At 34.0% G+C, this 16,832-nt stretch overlaps 1 long non-coding RNA gene across 2 annotated transcripts; it reads left to right on the top strand.

Moving 5' to 3' along the window:
• Window positions 1–835: 835 nt before the first annotated feature.
• Window positions 836–15,790, top strand: LOC105164471 (uncharacterized). 2 transcript variants are annotated; one of them, XR_848028.3, is made up of 5 exons: window positions 840–1,083; window positions 5,487–5,560; window positions 5,824–5,878; window positions 14,439–14,706; window positions 15,580–15,790. It is a non-coding gene; the product is annotated as an uncharacterized LOC105164471 (long non-coding RNA). The 2 variants fall into 2 exon arrangements; XR_002287252.2 differs by lacking the exon at window positions 14,439–14,706 and having other exon boundaries at window positions 836–1,083.
• The last annotated feature ends 1,042 nt before the right edge of the window (window positions 15,791–16,832 follow it).

The following is a 16,832-nucleotide window of genomic DNA, read 5'->3' as shown; positions in this document are numbered from 1 at the left end:
CTTCCCCGTCGCTGGCGCCAGTGCCCCCAACCTTCTCCCCTTCTCCTCGATCGCCTTCCCTGTTGCTACTTCCCCCTTTCCCCATCGCCGCCCTCCCCCTACCTTCGCCCCCTTCTCGTCGCCAGCCCTACCTTCTCTCTTCTAGTCATAGACCTTCCCACTCCCCCGTCGCTGGCCCCGCCATCTTCCGTCCAGCTTCGCCTCTCTATCTCTCTCTCTCTATATATATATATACATATATATAATTTTGATTAATAAAAATATATCATAATTATATTTTTAACAAAATTTTATGTAAATATATATACGAAATATATGCTTTTAATCTAGACCGTTGATCAAATTTAGTACAATCTGGACCATTCATCTTATTAATTAAGTTTAAGCCTTACATTTAGTCAGATCCAACTGCTATTAATAAGGATGTAAATGTAATTTTGTAATTAAAAATAAAAAAATAAAATATCTAATAATAGCGTGTGTATAGGGGATAATTTGCTCATTTCGTGTAACATAGGGAGGTAATTTGCATTTAACTCTTAAAATATATGATATTGATTAATAATTATAATATATGGTTAACTTTGAATATAAAGTCGATATAGTATTGAATATGGAGTTAAATATATAAAAATTTTGAAAATATAAAATATAAAAAAATAAAAATAAAAATAAATCCCTAATACCATGATTGTTTTTTTTCACAAATTTCTTTTTTCTCTTTATTACACATCACAATTATTTTTTATATGCTTGCGAGTATAATGTTTGGCGTCTGCTGGTTTATATAAAAATGCATATACTTTCTCTCTTGGCACAGAATATGTTAAAAAGAATTGGGTCCAACTCCAACTAACATAATTTTTCCACAAGCCATTGACTTGGAAGGTTGCAGGAAACAACCACCGACGCGGAGAAGTTTGAAATTTGTTCACGTTTCCACGTTTCTATCATCCAGAAAAACACACACACACAGAGATCTTCAACAAAGCGTTCATGAAGTAGAATTTGTGAAATTATCAAACCACGACAAGTTGATGCAGAAAGCAATTGAAGCAGAGGATGATGTTTATTATCTTCCAAGTAATGAAGCGCTCTCTCTCTCTCTCTCTCTCTCATTTTGATAGTTTTAAGTTTTAATAAGAAAAATAATCACTCAATGATCATTTCATTGCTGATTTTAGCATCAAATTAGTTGCTGATTTTGCTAGAAATTTTGCTAAAGACAATATTTGTTAATACAATTTTGGGGTGAACTTTTCAATTTCTTAAATTGCCAAAGCCAACTATAAAGTTGGGCAACATCAAAATTCCTTTCTAATTATTTCGTTTCTAATGTTAAGTTTGGAATCACAAGAACTTAACATTTTTATTCTTTGTTAAATGCATTTATAAATTACCAATAAAATTTACTCTCCTTTCTAATTTTTTTAGCTATTGGTATAATTTATTGTAGTATTAGTAACAAAAATATAACATTAATTGATGATATTAAGACCATAAATTGTAAATTTTCGTAATTTTAGTAGTTGCAATATTTATGTAACAATTAGTACTAAGAATAATTAGTAATAGAAAAACTCTGAATCTTGGGGAATTCTTCAACAACAATATTTGTCTCAGATAACAAATTTTGGGCTGATTAACTTGTTGCATAGTTACCCAAATAGCTATGTAGCCTATGCTTAACGCAAGCCATCGAAATGTTTTCTAGTTTTTCTTACTCTCAAATAACTTGCTAGTTTCAGTCCTAATGACTCATTCAAGAGTCGGAGACTGTACGATGGATATATGAATGATATTAAACTATTTATACTATATATAAATATACATCTTACCATACTTTAATACTTTTAACTCCACTACAAATGCCTCAAATATTATTTTTTAAGGAAAAAATATAATTTATCTCCATATGATATGAGAAATAAGCAAAAAAACTCCAGTAACAAATAAAATAGCAAATTACCCCCTATCCAAATCACTGATAGGGAGGTAATTTGTTTCATTTTTTAAGACACAAGGGGATAATTTGTTAATCTTTTTTTTCAGATGGAGTATTTGTTCATTTCATAGATTATAGAGGAATGAATTACATTTAACCCTATTTTTTAAACCAAATTATTATTCATTAATAAGACCACCAAAATTTCTCTCTTTACAAAAATACAATTTGAAAATTGTCAATCGTGTAGAGGATAATTTTTCGTCCCATACATCAATACACAAATGATATTACTTATAATTTGTTCTTCTTGGAGTATCACAAAAATAAAAAAGAAGAATGATTCTTTGTCAACAATGCTATGAAAATTTATCATACCAATGCAAGGATTTAGACCTACTTTTGGTTCGAGTTTCGTGGAACTCTGAGATATTTCAAATTTTAGATGTTTTACGCAGTTTTATTAAAGAAAGTTTGTTTTCCATTCATACTAACTTGTAGTCATTATTATGCTTTGAAAATTTACCATTCAGGGCCAACTTTTGGTTCAAGTTTCGTAGAATTCTGAGATAGTTCAAATTTTAGTTGTTTTACGCGGTTTTACTAAAGAAAATTTGTTTCCCTTTCATACTAACTTGTAGTTTTTGTTATGTTTAGAAAATTTACCATACAAATGAAAGGATTTAGACCTACTTTTGGTTCAAGTTTCATGGAATTATGAGATAGTTCAAATTATAGCTGTTTTACGTTGTTTAATTAAAGGAAGGTTGTTGTCCTTTCATACTAACATGTAGTTATTATTATGCTTTCAAAATTTACCATACAAATGCAAGGGTTTAGGCTTACGTTTTGTTCAAATTTCATGGAACTCTTAGATAATTCAAATTTTAGCTCTTTTACGCGCGCGGTTTATCGAAGGAAGTTTGCTTTCCTTTCATACTAACTTGTAGTTATTATTATACTTTGATAATTTACCATACAAATGCAAGGGTTTAGGCCTACTTTTGATTCATGTTTTGTGGAATTCTGATATAGTTAAACTTTTTGCTTTTTTACGTGGTTTTATTAAAGAAAATTTGTTCCCTTTCATACTAACTTGTAGTTATTATTATGTTATGGAAATTTACCATCCAAATGCAAGGTTTTAGGCCTACATATTGTTCAAGTTTCGTGAAATTCTGAGATAGTTCAAGTTTTAATTTTTTTACGTGGTTTTATTAAAAAAGTTTGTTTTTCTTTCATGCTAACTTGTAGTTATTATTGTGCTTATAAAATTTACAATACAAATGCAAGGGTTTAGGCCTACTTTTGGTTTAAGCTTCGTGAAATTTTGAGATAGCTCGAAATTTTGCTATTTTATTCAATTTTTTATTAAAGTTTATTTTTCTTTCATACTAACTCGTAGTTGTTATGCTTTAAAAATTTACCATGCAAATTGCAAGGGTATATGCTAACTTTTGGTTCAAGTTTCGTGAAATCTGAGATAATTCAAATTTTAGCTGTTTTACGTTGTTCTATTAAAGAAAGTTTGTTTCCCACTCATACTTACTTGTAGTTATTATTACACTTATAAAATTTACCATACAACTGCAAGGGTTCCAGCCTACGTTTGGTCCAAGTTTCGTGGAATTATGATATAGTTCAAATTTTAGTTGTTTTATGTGGCTTTATTAAAAAAAATTTGTTTCCCTTTCATACTATCTTGTAGTGTTTATTATGATTTGAAAAGCTACCGTACTTATGTGAGGGTTTAGGTCTACATTTTGTTTTAGTTTTGTGGAATTATGATATAGTTCAAATTTTAGCTGTTTTATTAAAGAAAGTTTGTTTTTCTTTCATACTAACTTGTAGTTATTATTACATTTATAACATTTACCATACAAATACAAGGATTTAGACCTACTTTTGGTTCAAGTTTCATGGAATTCTGAGATAGTTCAAATTTTAGTTGTTTTACTAAAGAAAATTTGTTTCCCTTTCATACTAACTTGTAGTTTTTGTTATGTTTAAAAAATTTACAATACAAATGAAAGGATTTAGACCTACTTTTGGTTCAAGTTTCATGGAATTCTGAGATAGTTCAAATTATAGCTGTTTTACGTTGTTTAATTAAAGGAAGTTTGTTGTCCTTCCATACTAACATGTAGTTATTATTATGCTTTGAAAATTTACCATACAAATGCAAGGGTTTAGGCTTACGTTTTGTTCAAATTTCATGGAACTCTTAGATAATTCAAATTTTAGCTCTTTTACGCGCGCGGTTTATCAAAGGTAGTTTGCTTTCCTTTCATACTAACTTGTAGTTATTATTATACTTTGATAATTTACCATACAAATGCAAGGGTTTAGGCCTACTTTTGATTCATGTTTTGTGGAATTCTGATATAGTTAAAATTTTAGCTTTTTTACGATGTTTTATTAAAGAAAATTTGTTCCCTTTCATACTAACTTGTAGTTATTATTATGTTATGGAAATTTACCATACAAAAATCAAGGCTTTAGGCCTACATATTGTTCAAGTTTCGTGAAATTCTGAGATAGTTTAAGTTTTAATTTTTTTACGTGATTTTATTAAAAAAGTTTGTTTTTCTTTCATGCTAACTTGTAGTTATTATTGTGCTTATAAAATTTACCATACAAATGCAAGGGTTTAGGCCTACTTTTGGTTTAAGTTTCATGAAATTTTGAGATAGTTCGAAATTTAGCTGTTTTATTCAATTTTATTAAAGTTTATTTTTCTTTCATACTAACTCGTAGTTGTTATGCTTTAAAAATTTACCATGCAAATTGCAAGGGTATATGCCAACTTTTGGTTCAAGTTTCGTGAAATCTGAGATAATTCAAATTTTAGCTGTTTTACGTTGTTCTATTAAAGAAAGTTTGTTTCCCTCTCATACTTACTTGTAGTTATTATTACACTTATAAAATTTACCATACAACTGCAAGGGTTCCAGCCTACATTTGGTTCAAGTTTCGTGGAATTATGATATAGTTCAAATTTTAGCTGTTTTATGTGGCTTTATTAAAAAAAAATTGTTTCTCTTTCATACTATCTTGTAGTGTTTATTATGATTTGAAAATCTACCGTACTTATGTGAGAGTTTAGGTCTACATTTTGTTTTAGTTTTGTGGAATTATGATATAGTTCAAATTTTAGCTGTTTTATTAAAGAAAGTTTGTTTTCCTTTCATACTAACTTGTAGTTATTATTACATTTATAACATTTACCATACAAATACAAGGATTTAGACCTACTTTTTGTTCAAGTTTTGTGGAATTCTGAGATAGTTCAAATTTTAGCTGTTTTACGCGATTTAATTAAAGGAAGTTTGTTTCCCATTCATACTAACTTGGAGTTAATATTGTGCTTTGAAAATTTATCACATAAATGCAAGGGTTTAGGCCTTCTTTTGGTTCAAGTTTTGTTGAACTCTGAAATATTTTAGATTTTAGCTGTTTTACGCAATTTTATTAAAGAAAGTTTGTTTCCCTCTCATTCTAACTTGTAGTTATTATTATGTTTTGAAATTTACCACGCAAGGATTTGGTTCGTGGAATTCTGCGTCGCCGCCGTCAACATCACTTAGATCATTGGGATTGGGGTTGTCGTCGCAGGTCAGTTCAATAATTGAAAACCTTTATTTATTTAATTTATTTAATTTTTGAATAATTTTATAGTTTACATCTGTATTGACAATTAATGAGTAAAAAGATTGAATACTAAAGAATCAAAACCACACAATCATAACATCTTACTTGACAATTTTTATTTGGCCATACATAGCCTCATGAATAGACGCGTCAAAAGATATTCGCTTTTCAAGAATAATTCAATTTTTTAATAGTATAAAATTATTTAACTTCATGAAATTTTGCAGGAGGAAGAACAAATAAATGTGAGAGTCAAGCTAGCACCTCAGAGCAATGTTGAAGGTACATAATTGTTCAGGCAAAAATAAAAATAAAAAGAAGGGAAAAATATTAATTTGGTCCAATAAGTTTCCTTGCGTTCAATTTTTGTCCATTATGTTTACGCATTTCCCAATAAAGTACAGTAACTTGCAGAATCGCTTAAATTAGGACCACAGACAGTATTATGGACACTTTTACCCCTGTACAAGATTTTAAAAGAGTTGTTTTAGTCCATTTACACCGAAATTCTAATTTTCATCCATGCTCACCAAAATGGTATCAGAGCCTAGCTTTATTGGAAAAATGTATGTTTATATTACATTTTGATATTATTTATCCACTAATGGAGGAGACTCTTTAAGAGAAAATGGAACGAAATGAAAGTTCGAGTTACTCTGAAAACAGGGAATATTTCCAGATTCTGAAAATACAAAAAAGAGAATTTCTCAAGAAAATTCTTGACAAGTGTTACAACAGTCCCAAGAGGATTGATCTAAAACTTCTCTCGTCAGAAGAAGAACAAGAGTTGCTGAGAAATTTTGAGGTTCGACAAGTACTGCCAGGAAAGGCAGTGAGGCGTCTACCCTCCAGTGAAGTCCATGGTAGAATCCCAGCCAGGAGAAGCGGAACGGGTAAATTACTACATAATTTTAGTTCTAAAAATTATGACTGAATTGAAGAAACTCGAGCCGGATACATCAAAGATCTCTCAAGATCTGAGGGAGATCCAAAAGACGGTTCAAGACTATGGACATAGGTTAATCCATATATCTAGGAAAATAGAATCTTTGAGCTAAAAGGTGGACGAGGTCCTTAAGATCCTTCCCGATCTACATAAGGGCCTTACAAATCTGAAGGCAGAAATTACAGATATGAAGAGAAATCAAAGGGAGAACCCTAAGACATCAAAATTCAAACAGGAGCGAATCAGGGACGCCCTTGGAACAATACCTCTTCTACACCAGAAGGGGAAGGCCACGGAGATTCCAAAGCCAAAGTCTAGAGAAGATCTGATTATCGCATCTATCAGATTTATAAAATAATGGAGGTAACAAGAGCAGATCTATCATATTTACAAGAATTGGCAGAATCCTTTTCCCAACTCGGGATTGTGGATTTAGTCAATATCCAAACTAATGAAATCACTCCACACTACCACAGCTGGAGGGAAGTACATGTTCTAATGATCCTCCACAGGATCAACCGATGAGAGAAGGTGCTGATTTCCACACTAATGCCACTCCGACGTTTGTGGGAACACGGCTAAAGGAAAATCCAGGAAGAAATCTAAAAAGAGTGCCTGAAAATACACCTTGGGCGAGGACCATTCTCCAGCCTTTACATCCATATGGCGCTATTCTGAACCTGGATATTCTCGATTTCCAAACTACCAGAAATCGATAGATGAATGGGTTGTAGCCATCAAGATAGCAACAACTGCCCTGGAGCTTGACAAGGAAAATTTCATAAAGATTGTGGAGTTGAGCTTGGAGGGATCTGTGAAGATCGGATGGGATAATACCCAGAAGATACCAAAGTCAGTATCCTAGCCGGAGATTCGAAAGGCACGATAGTAGACCGGCTAGGAAGGCTTATCAAGATACACTTCAGCAGAAAAGGGTAGAGAATATGCACAGGTTCTCTTCGGTCTTGAATTAAGAAGTATTTGCGCAGTAGATGAATATATCTATTGGTTCGCAAGTATTGTTTCCAAATTGGAGTAGCAACAGAGGTAGCAGCTCCAATGTTCTTCGTAAAAATATGGAGTTCATGGAAGGAAATGTTGATCCAGTCATACAAAGTACCTGTAGGACAACTAGATTAGTGGCGCAAAGAATGTCTTTCCTTAAAGACAAACTGAGGGATTGGTGTATCAAGCATCCATCCAGAAGAACATGAAAAGACTGAGAGGTAAAATCAAACGAACTCCTCTCTATTGTGGTAACAATGAGTTTCCAACTATTATAGGAGAATCAAGCAAGCCAAGGAAAAGGAGGAAGCAAAATAGTGACTCCTATCCTAAGGGTTCCAGGAGAACCTTTTCCTAGCGAAGATCATGGTGGTCCAAGTCCGAAGCCAGAAAGCAAATCTGGACAGAGAATAGGAATAACAAGGGCTTCATCCCAATGATCTAGATAAATAGATGTAAGATCCACCGGAAGAACCCCTACAAGAAGAACTTTCAGACGATCCCATACTTGATCCAATGAAAGTTTCAAAGACTGCAATTGTTGGACTTGTGGAGCAAAAGGTCATATATCTCCTGACTGCCCGTAGAAACATGGTGAATTTTGAAAATTTGAATCCACGGATGACATCTTGGATGCAGTCTACTGTGGCGATTTGGTACCCATTTACCTGTTCGAAGACCTTCCGTAATACGAAAGCGTCTATGAGGAAGAAATAGAGATTGATTCGGATGGATCTTCAACCGAGTCAGAATAACTACAATGAGGGTGATAGGCTTCAAACCACCGAAAGCCTGTCAGGATTCTTTTCTAGAATGACGGTGTCCAGCAAAACTATGGAAATAATCATGCGACAAGATTCAAACCTCAACCCATACGATGGATTTAGGAATTAAGGAATCGGGAGAGTCCTAAACCAGATAGGACTAAACTAAAGAAAGCATCACATAATCTACAAAGTAAGTTCAGGTGAGTTTGCTATACCTATGAAACTTGTTGGTAATGTGATGGAGATGCAATTAATTCCTAAAGAAGAGATTCTTGAAGAATTAAGTGAGCTTAGAGAATAAGTTGTTGTTACTATGAAATGGATCCACATAGGAACTATTAAAGTAGTAATAAAAGCAACTTTTAAGGAAGGAATTAATTTAGAAATACATTTATCGGTAATATATAGAAGATCAATAACTTAAAAGATGGTTATCTTGGAACAATGATAGGCAATCTGTACGCAGGAAAATTGATGTTTGATATTCATCCTAGGACTGCATACAACCTAGCAGACCAACATTTTACTAGAGTCTTAACTCTTCATCAATATTTTAAAAGAAAAGATCTAATGAAAGAAGGCAACAGACCATATTCTATAACTTATAGAACAGTTTATGCCCTTTCCAATACGCATCATTCACATTTGTTCCTTAGGAAAGAGTATATTGAGATTTCTAGAATTTTCAAGGAATTCGTCAAGGTTATGACACCAGATCCTATTAGGATACCTAGAATAGGTGGTGTTGATATCATCATAAAAGATCACCCAGTTTTAGATAGAACACTTAGCTCTAAAATTGAGTTTAGTAGTCGGACGTCCTTTTCGGAAGATTGGATCACAGGCTACAAATGAACAGAAAAGGAGTTATTAAAAGCTTTAACTCCTTAAGAGATTAGGGTAGATAAGGTAAAACTTAGATGCCCTGAAGGATGGAAAGAAATACAAGTAATATTTGACATTACTACAAAAGAGAATTTTTTCCCTTGTGATGACTTATATCATTTGCAGCAACCTGTTGTTGGAAAATATGAACGCATGGTAGAAGTAGCAGGCTATGAAATTCTAGTTGGAGGTGTTGCGGGACGAGAAAATGGTTGCATGACTTTGGGATTAAGTTTCCCCAAAAATCATAAACCATGGGGAAGAAAAGGTTACGGAATGGAGTTTAGTCTTGTCGGTGTTACCATAAGGATTGAATGACGAGTCATTTTTCTATATACATATCTGTAGGTATGTTGTATGATCAATATAAGACAGAGTATTTTGCAGCTTATATTGATTCAAGATCAGAAATTTGCATGGCAAAACCTGGAGTTTTCCCTAAAGAAGCAATGGAAACCTTACCCGTTATTGCAGGAAGAGATTTTTCACAAAAAATCCTAATACTCCATAAGGGAATACGAGAAGCCAAGATCATGATCGGAGGAGCATCCGGATCACCCTGGTTCACATAGCAAAGTAAAAACACCTATTCACTTTCATGATATATGTGCTGATATCTTGCTAGGTAACAATTTCGTTCAAACATTTGCAAGATATATTCAAGATAACCAGAGGAATCTGTTAATCTTTACTAGTAACTGTGGTAGTGAGATACAGGTGTTGCGAAGAGAGAAGGCATTTAACAGGATAATGCCAATAAATTTTTTCAGCAAACATGGTGATTTTGAGGCCAGATTAACTCATCCAAAAATACAGGATATTTGGAAATTTGTTAAGGTCCTTTTGTCTTTCAGGCAAAAGGGATTCATAGACAGCGATAACTTTTATAAAGAATCCGTGGAGGAGATTGTGAACCGTAAACAAGCATTACTGGAAATGAAATCACTAGATATTAACGAGGAAAGCAGGCTTTCTCTTGAGAATGTCAAGAGGCTCATCCAGAGGAACTTCAGTGGAAACCCTCTGGCATGGTGGGATAGGAACAAGATCGAAGCTACTCTAAAGCTCAAGGAAGAGTGCAAGTACGAGTACGTTCGACATACAAACCTATCCCAATGAACTTGGAAGACAAGAAAGATATGCAGATGCTTATCAAAGAGCATATCGGTCTTGGACTCATCGAGCTTGGAATCTCTACCTACAGCAGGCCTGGTTTTCTGGTAAGGAACAATGGCGAGATTAAGAGAGGTAAACCTAGGTTTGTAATTAACTATCAAGGCATTAATAAGATATTAGAGTTTGATGGTTATTACATTGCTAGTAGAGAACACTTAATTGATTGCATTAAAGGGGCAAAAGTGTTTTCTAAATTCGATTGCAAATCTGGGTCTTATCAAATTAAGATGGAGAGTTAATCAAATAAATTTACTGCATTTTCCATACCACAGGAACAATATATCTGGAATGTGCTTCCAATGGGTTTAGCTAATGCACCCCAGATATTTAAAAAAAAAATGGATAATCTTTCTAAAGACTATTTTGAGTTCATGTTTGTCTATATTGACGACATACTAATTGCATCCAAAAATATTAAAGAACATATTAAACATATTGAAATATTTTTCGATGCATGCCATAAAGAAGGCTAAGTACTTGATCAAAAGAAATCCACTATAGCTGTCAATAAAATTGAATTTCTAGGAATTCTTATTGACGAAATAGGGATTGAGTTACAGGAGCATATTGTGGAGAAAATTCGCAATTTTCCAAATGAGCTCAAAGACAAGAAGCATTTGTAGAGCTTCTTGGGAGTTATTAATTTTGCAGGTATCTTCATTAAGGATCTTGCAAGATACAGAAAGGATTTCCCACCACTCTTGAAAGAAACGAAGAGTTCAAAGTGGAAATGGGAAGAAATCCACACAAAAAGGGTTTGAGAGCTAAAATAGGTTTACAGTAACCTGCCAAAGCTTGCGATACCGCAGGACGAGGATGAATTGGTCGTCTATACAGACGCCAATGATTACAAATGGGCAACAGTGCTCATGAAGTAGACAACTACAGGAGAAGAACCTTGTAGATATACATGAGGGTTTTTCTCAAAACAATAAGCCAAAGTTTGGCACATCAACGAGAAAGAATTCTTTGCGGTTTGGAAGCCTTTTAAAAATGACCTTTATTTTTACTTCCTAAAGGATTTACTTTAAAAGTTGATAATACTAATGTCAAAACTTTCTTAAAGTATAAATTAGCATATAAAATAGAGAAAGCTCGTAGATGGCAAGTTGAATGCCAATATTATTGTTGCAATATTGTCATTATAAAATCTCATGAAAGCGTTCTTGCAGATTTCCTGATGAGAGATGGAGGCATCTGAAGTAAACTCCAGCATGTTGAGACTCAAGTACCTCCAAGAAAACCTCGAGGAGCTTGATAGAAAGATCGACAACTAGTGGTTAATGCCCAAGTTGCCGGAAAAAATCTAAAGAGCTGATCTAGACATTGTCCAGGTCGCAATAAGGAGTTCCTTATTAGCATCTACATCGCTATGGAACGACCTACAAGAACCAATTTGAAAAGCATTACCTTCAGGGATGACTCACGAGTTGAGGGAGCATGAACCCAAACATGTCTTTAGAGTACAAAGCTTTAGACCTGTAGTGTCGAATTGAAGTACCGATTGCACAAGGCCATCACCGACTCTGGTGAAACAACAACAATTGAGTCACAGGAAGTGCAAACTCCTATTGTTTCAAGTCAACCCAGCACCTCCGAGGTTAAGGATTGAGAGATTAGCCTTAGGCCAATGACAGGCACTTCTAAGGTTAATACTAACGAGTTTATATATTCTTCTGCTTGACAGGATTACCAGCGTATGTGGAAAATATTAATTTCCCGCAAAGGAGTAAATCGATTCAAAACCATTATCGAAACATCCAAAAAATATAATAGGGTCTGAATGTTAGAAGGGTCAAAACCAGAAGATGTTTGAGAATGGTATGATTGTGGAGCTCTTACTTCAGTTCATACTATTTCACCAAGTTTTTCGAAAATCTCAAAACTTCCAGAGTAGATTAGTAAGACGGTTTTTTATTCTGGAGATAAAGTTCATGTCAGTTGCTCCAAAAAGGGCAGGAAAGGGGTCTCATCCAACATTTCATTTGATGAAATTGCAGAGGCCAGACATGGTAGCTTTCAACAAGAACAAAGCCGCCTCAGGCGAAGCTTCCTTGGTATCGGCCATCACTGAAGAAAATATCTCTACCAGAAGAGCTTGGGGATTATGGTTCTGTCTCACAGAGATGGACAAAGTCAAGTATCCATTCAGAATCTTCTAAAACAAAGTGAATGGATCGTTCGTATTAAATTCCATGATAGGAAAAAGCACTGAGTTCGCAGAAAGCTTATTCGAGAAAAAGAGGATGTTAATCTGGAAAAATAAGCTACCAGCGACCGAAGTAACAAGAATGGAGACGTGCAACATGTTGCATGTTGGGTAATGACATAACCATTTGTGCCATTGCTGCGAAAAACAAGAAAAGCCCCTGTTCGGGACAAAGATTCGGGTCACGAAAAATAAACCCGAACCGGACCAAGAAAAGGAAAATAGAATTTTTTTTACCAAAAGAAGTAAAAACTAAACGATGTAAAAAATTGAGAATATAAGACTGTCGGTAGAAAACGACAAAAGCTAACAGTCAGCAAAGTAGGAACGACAACTGGAAGTCACATGGCCGACAAACCATTATGATCAATAGCTAGAAAGGACGAGGCAATGACAAACGCAATGACATCATTCGAAAAAGACAAGATAATGACAGAAGCAATGGCGTTATCAAAAAATAAGTTGGAGTCCTAATATGAAGTCCGCGGAAGCCTATAAATAAAGATGCAGTGAAGTAGAGGGGGATCAGGAAACTTCTCCTACTCTTCAAAATATTGGAATTCTAAGTCTTTTTCATTCTTCTGTAGTATTTTAATTTTTTAGTTTATGGGGGTTTCCCCAACAAGTCAAGTCCTCTACACTATGAGAGGCTAAATAGTTGTCTCCTCCAATGGAAAAATAATATCTATGTAATATTCTCTATATTTTACCAATAAAAGTTTGGCTTTCGTTCAACCTGTTTGTCCAAAATTCTATTAAGTTCCTGTATTGGAGTACTTTTTACGCCCTAAGGTGGGAAACGAAATAGGGCTGTACTGTTTTGTTACTGAAGGAGCCAAGTTTCTGCCAACCATCTGCTGCCGTACTGTGGTTGAAAGAAGTCCAAAAATCAAGAACTTGGAATACCTGAAAATAGAGCGCCAAAACAACATATGAATTTACGGGGTCTTAAGAGCATGAAAATGGATTATCTAGCTATTTCCTTTGAAAGGATAAAAAGGTCATAAAATACGCTGATGGACCTGATTTACACGAATTTGAAAGATAGTGTACTAAAATTGAAATTGCCAAAGTTAGTGTACCAAAATTGAACTGAGACAAAGTTAATGTACTAAAGTTTTCTTTTTCCCTAAAAAGAATTACAATTTTGGTCATATAAGTAGGAGATTACAAATTTTAGTTTCGTATTAATCTATCTTCGTGATTTTGTTGGACCAAAATTGAACTAAGACAATGTTAATGTACTAAAATTTTCTTTTTCCCTAAAAAGAATTACAATTTTGGTCCTACAAATAGGAGATTAACAATTTTAGTTTTGTATGAATCTATTTTCGTGATTTTGTTCTATTATTTAAAAATTTTGCACATGGAGTACATAAATGATGGAAATTTACTAAAATGGCCAAAACGAGGCAAATAAGTATAACTATCTTAATATGCGATGCTTTTTGACTAAGTTTTCTACATGATTCAAAAATAAATAATAATCGAATAAATTAGTTTTTACCATCCGAACTATATTCGTTTTATTTTTATCAATTTTTTTTATTAACGTACCAGCTCAACTTTGCAAATTCTACACTGTTCCATACAAGACTCATTTTTGGTTGATTTTTTGCTCAAAAAATATTGCATAAGTGCATATGTGATATTTAAGGACAATGTGACGTGATATTTTTCACATGATATTTCTTCTAGAAGTAAAAAAAATTATATATGAAAAAGTCAAATTTTATAAAATTAAAATGGTAAACTTACGAAAAAAATTATATGATACTATATAGAAACGGGCATGGTTGTGAATTGCTAGATGTAATTTACTTTTAAAATTTTCATGCGTGTTTCATATATCAGGAGAACAGGTCGGGAAGATCCATAAAGAGGAAGCAGTGTGCAGATTCTGTTTTAATAACATATTTCAATATGAAAATATTTTTATGACAAAATGCAACTGCAAAATCATCGCCTTGACCCATGAAAACTGCACAATGGAGCGCCAGCGGTCCAGAGAAGAAGGGAACTTCAAATGCAAATACTGTGAACAAGATATCCAAAATGTACCCGTGACATTATCAAGGGCAGATAAAGGAAAGCCAGAGAAACCGAGCTCGACTTCAAAAAGGTAATCTATGGAAAATTCTGGCTCAAATCAGATTTGGTCAAATCAAATTAATCACAGAGCATAAACATGTTCTATGATTGGCCAGTTCTCCTAAACTGTACACCAATCACACAAAAACTATATTCCCCTTATCATATAATTGATTTAGATTTCGTCGAGTCGAGTCCGGTCTAGAATTTTCGCATATACCGGTGACTTTAATGTATTTCAAATGGAGTAAATTGTATCTACTTACCTCTAATCTAAGAAATAAACATATAGCTTCCTTATAAAAATAAAATAACAATTTACCCTTTTCAATGTTTACAAAAGATACAAAATATCCCCTTCACCCGAGTAATGTTGTGCAATCGTAGATTTTCCTCTTTTTTCTTTTTTATATCTTTATTTTGTAACCATTGGATCTTAATACAATTCAATAGTTCATATTTTATCTTTAGTAATTTAAGGTCCAGATCTTATATTACTTAATCTATGGCCAATACCTTATCTTTTCAAACCAATTATTGAAATACAAATAATTTTAAAAAAAGAGAAATTGGTCATATTAAAATTGAACCATTGTTATTTATATAAAACAAGATCTAACAACTTATGAGTAAGGGTATAACAATGATTCTATAGCTAAAATCGAAGCAAAAGCGCACCCAAGACCCTTGATGCTAACCACTTGCCTGCAGGGGGTGTTTTGCACATTTTTTTAATTTTTGAAAAGAGATAAATTGATGATTATTTTGGCACAAATGGGTGGTCTGCCTATTTTCTATATCACATGTCGGTAAATTGCAATTCGCCCATTTCGAAAGACATCCCATATGTAGTTTGTAGGTACTTTTGATTTTGGCGTACATGATGATCTTTCCATGAATGTAGGCGTACGTGGAATTGCTTTGGGTTTTGCTGTAAGGCATAAACAACAGCTATGGTGGAATTTTTCATGTAGTAGCTCTTAGAGGTGATTTGGTGGTTCCTTCAAAGTCTATTTACTTGGCGCTTTGTTTCTGGCTTGTAATCTAAATGATTTCTTTCTCTCGTTTCTTTTTGGTCTAATTCTATACTAAATGTGCAATAAGCTTGTGTGTCATGTGCTCGTTGAGTTGCTGTAGTTGGTGATATTGCAAGCAAATTACATTTTGCATATCTTAAAATTGTGATTTTGTTTAGTTATATAGAGTGGCGCAACCAATGCTGAGGTCTTAAGTTCTACCCTTGAAACATATAATCTGTGATGCACTGACATGGATATGGCGATACAAACATAACGATACAAAAAATTTAAAAATATTAGGACACAAAATGGCACGGACACTGATGGGATTAAGAGAATTACTATTAAAAATGGCGAAATTGCCCTCAAAGCAGGCATTATTTATAGGTATAACCCAAAGATACTTGACGCTTCATGCTAGGTCGATCCGCGACCCAACCTAAAAGACCCACTACTAGAGGCTGTTAATTTACGTGACGTCACATGAGCTAGGATGACGACATTTATCACAGGAAAGTGAACCCACCCAAACATTATTACATACCCCGTGTTCAGTACATTTATGGGAAGACATTTTGACACTAAAAATCCAAATTAGATTGCTTTGAGTTAGGTTACGTTCGCATTAAGATCATTTCCTCTATCTCGAATATCTTCACTAACTTAGGCATCTAAGAGTCTTAGTTGGGGACCTCTCAATAAGCCTAACGATCTACTCTCTTTTCTCAAGTTCCAAACCTTTTCGAGGATGCGCAGGAGCTGATGACCTGCGACGCGAATCAGTTATCGCCATTTATGGGAAATTGAGAAAATAATTCACTTGTATCTGAGATGGAAGGAACTTCCAGATGGGAACACACTCCTATGGAAAAACCAGCACAGTGGGAGCAAGCGGAGCAAATCTGAATGAGGTAGGAGGAAAAGGTAGTACACTTAACTTGCAAGGAATTACAACTATGACTGAGGCAACCAGTAGAAATGCCATAGTAGTATATGAGAGAAGAACGACTTCACTTACTGTTCGAGAAACCATAAGAAGGCAGTTGTTTAAAGGTAAAGGGAAAACGATAGCACACGATCCCAAGGAGATGACAAGTCAAGCGGAGGACCTAAGAAAACCATGAGAAGGAAGTATGAG

Source organism: Sesamum indicum, linkage group LG6 (genome assembly GCF_026168435.1).
Source record: "Sesamum indicum cultivar Baizhima isolate 11 linkage group LG6, ASM2616843v1, whole genome shotgun sequence".
NCBI lineage: Eukaryota > Viridiplantae > Streptophyta > Magnoliopsida > Lamiales > Pedaliaceae > Sesamum > Sesamum indicum.
Note: the sequence above shows the minus strand (reverse complement) of the source record. Positions and strands in the feature narration are given on the sequence as shown.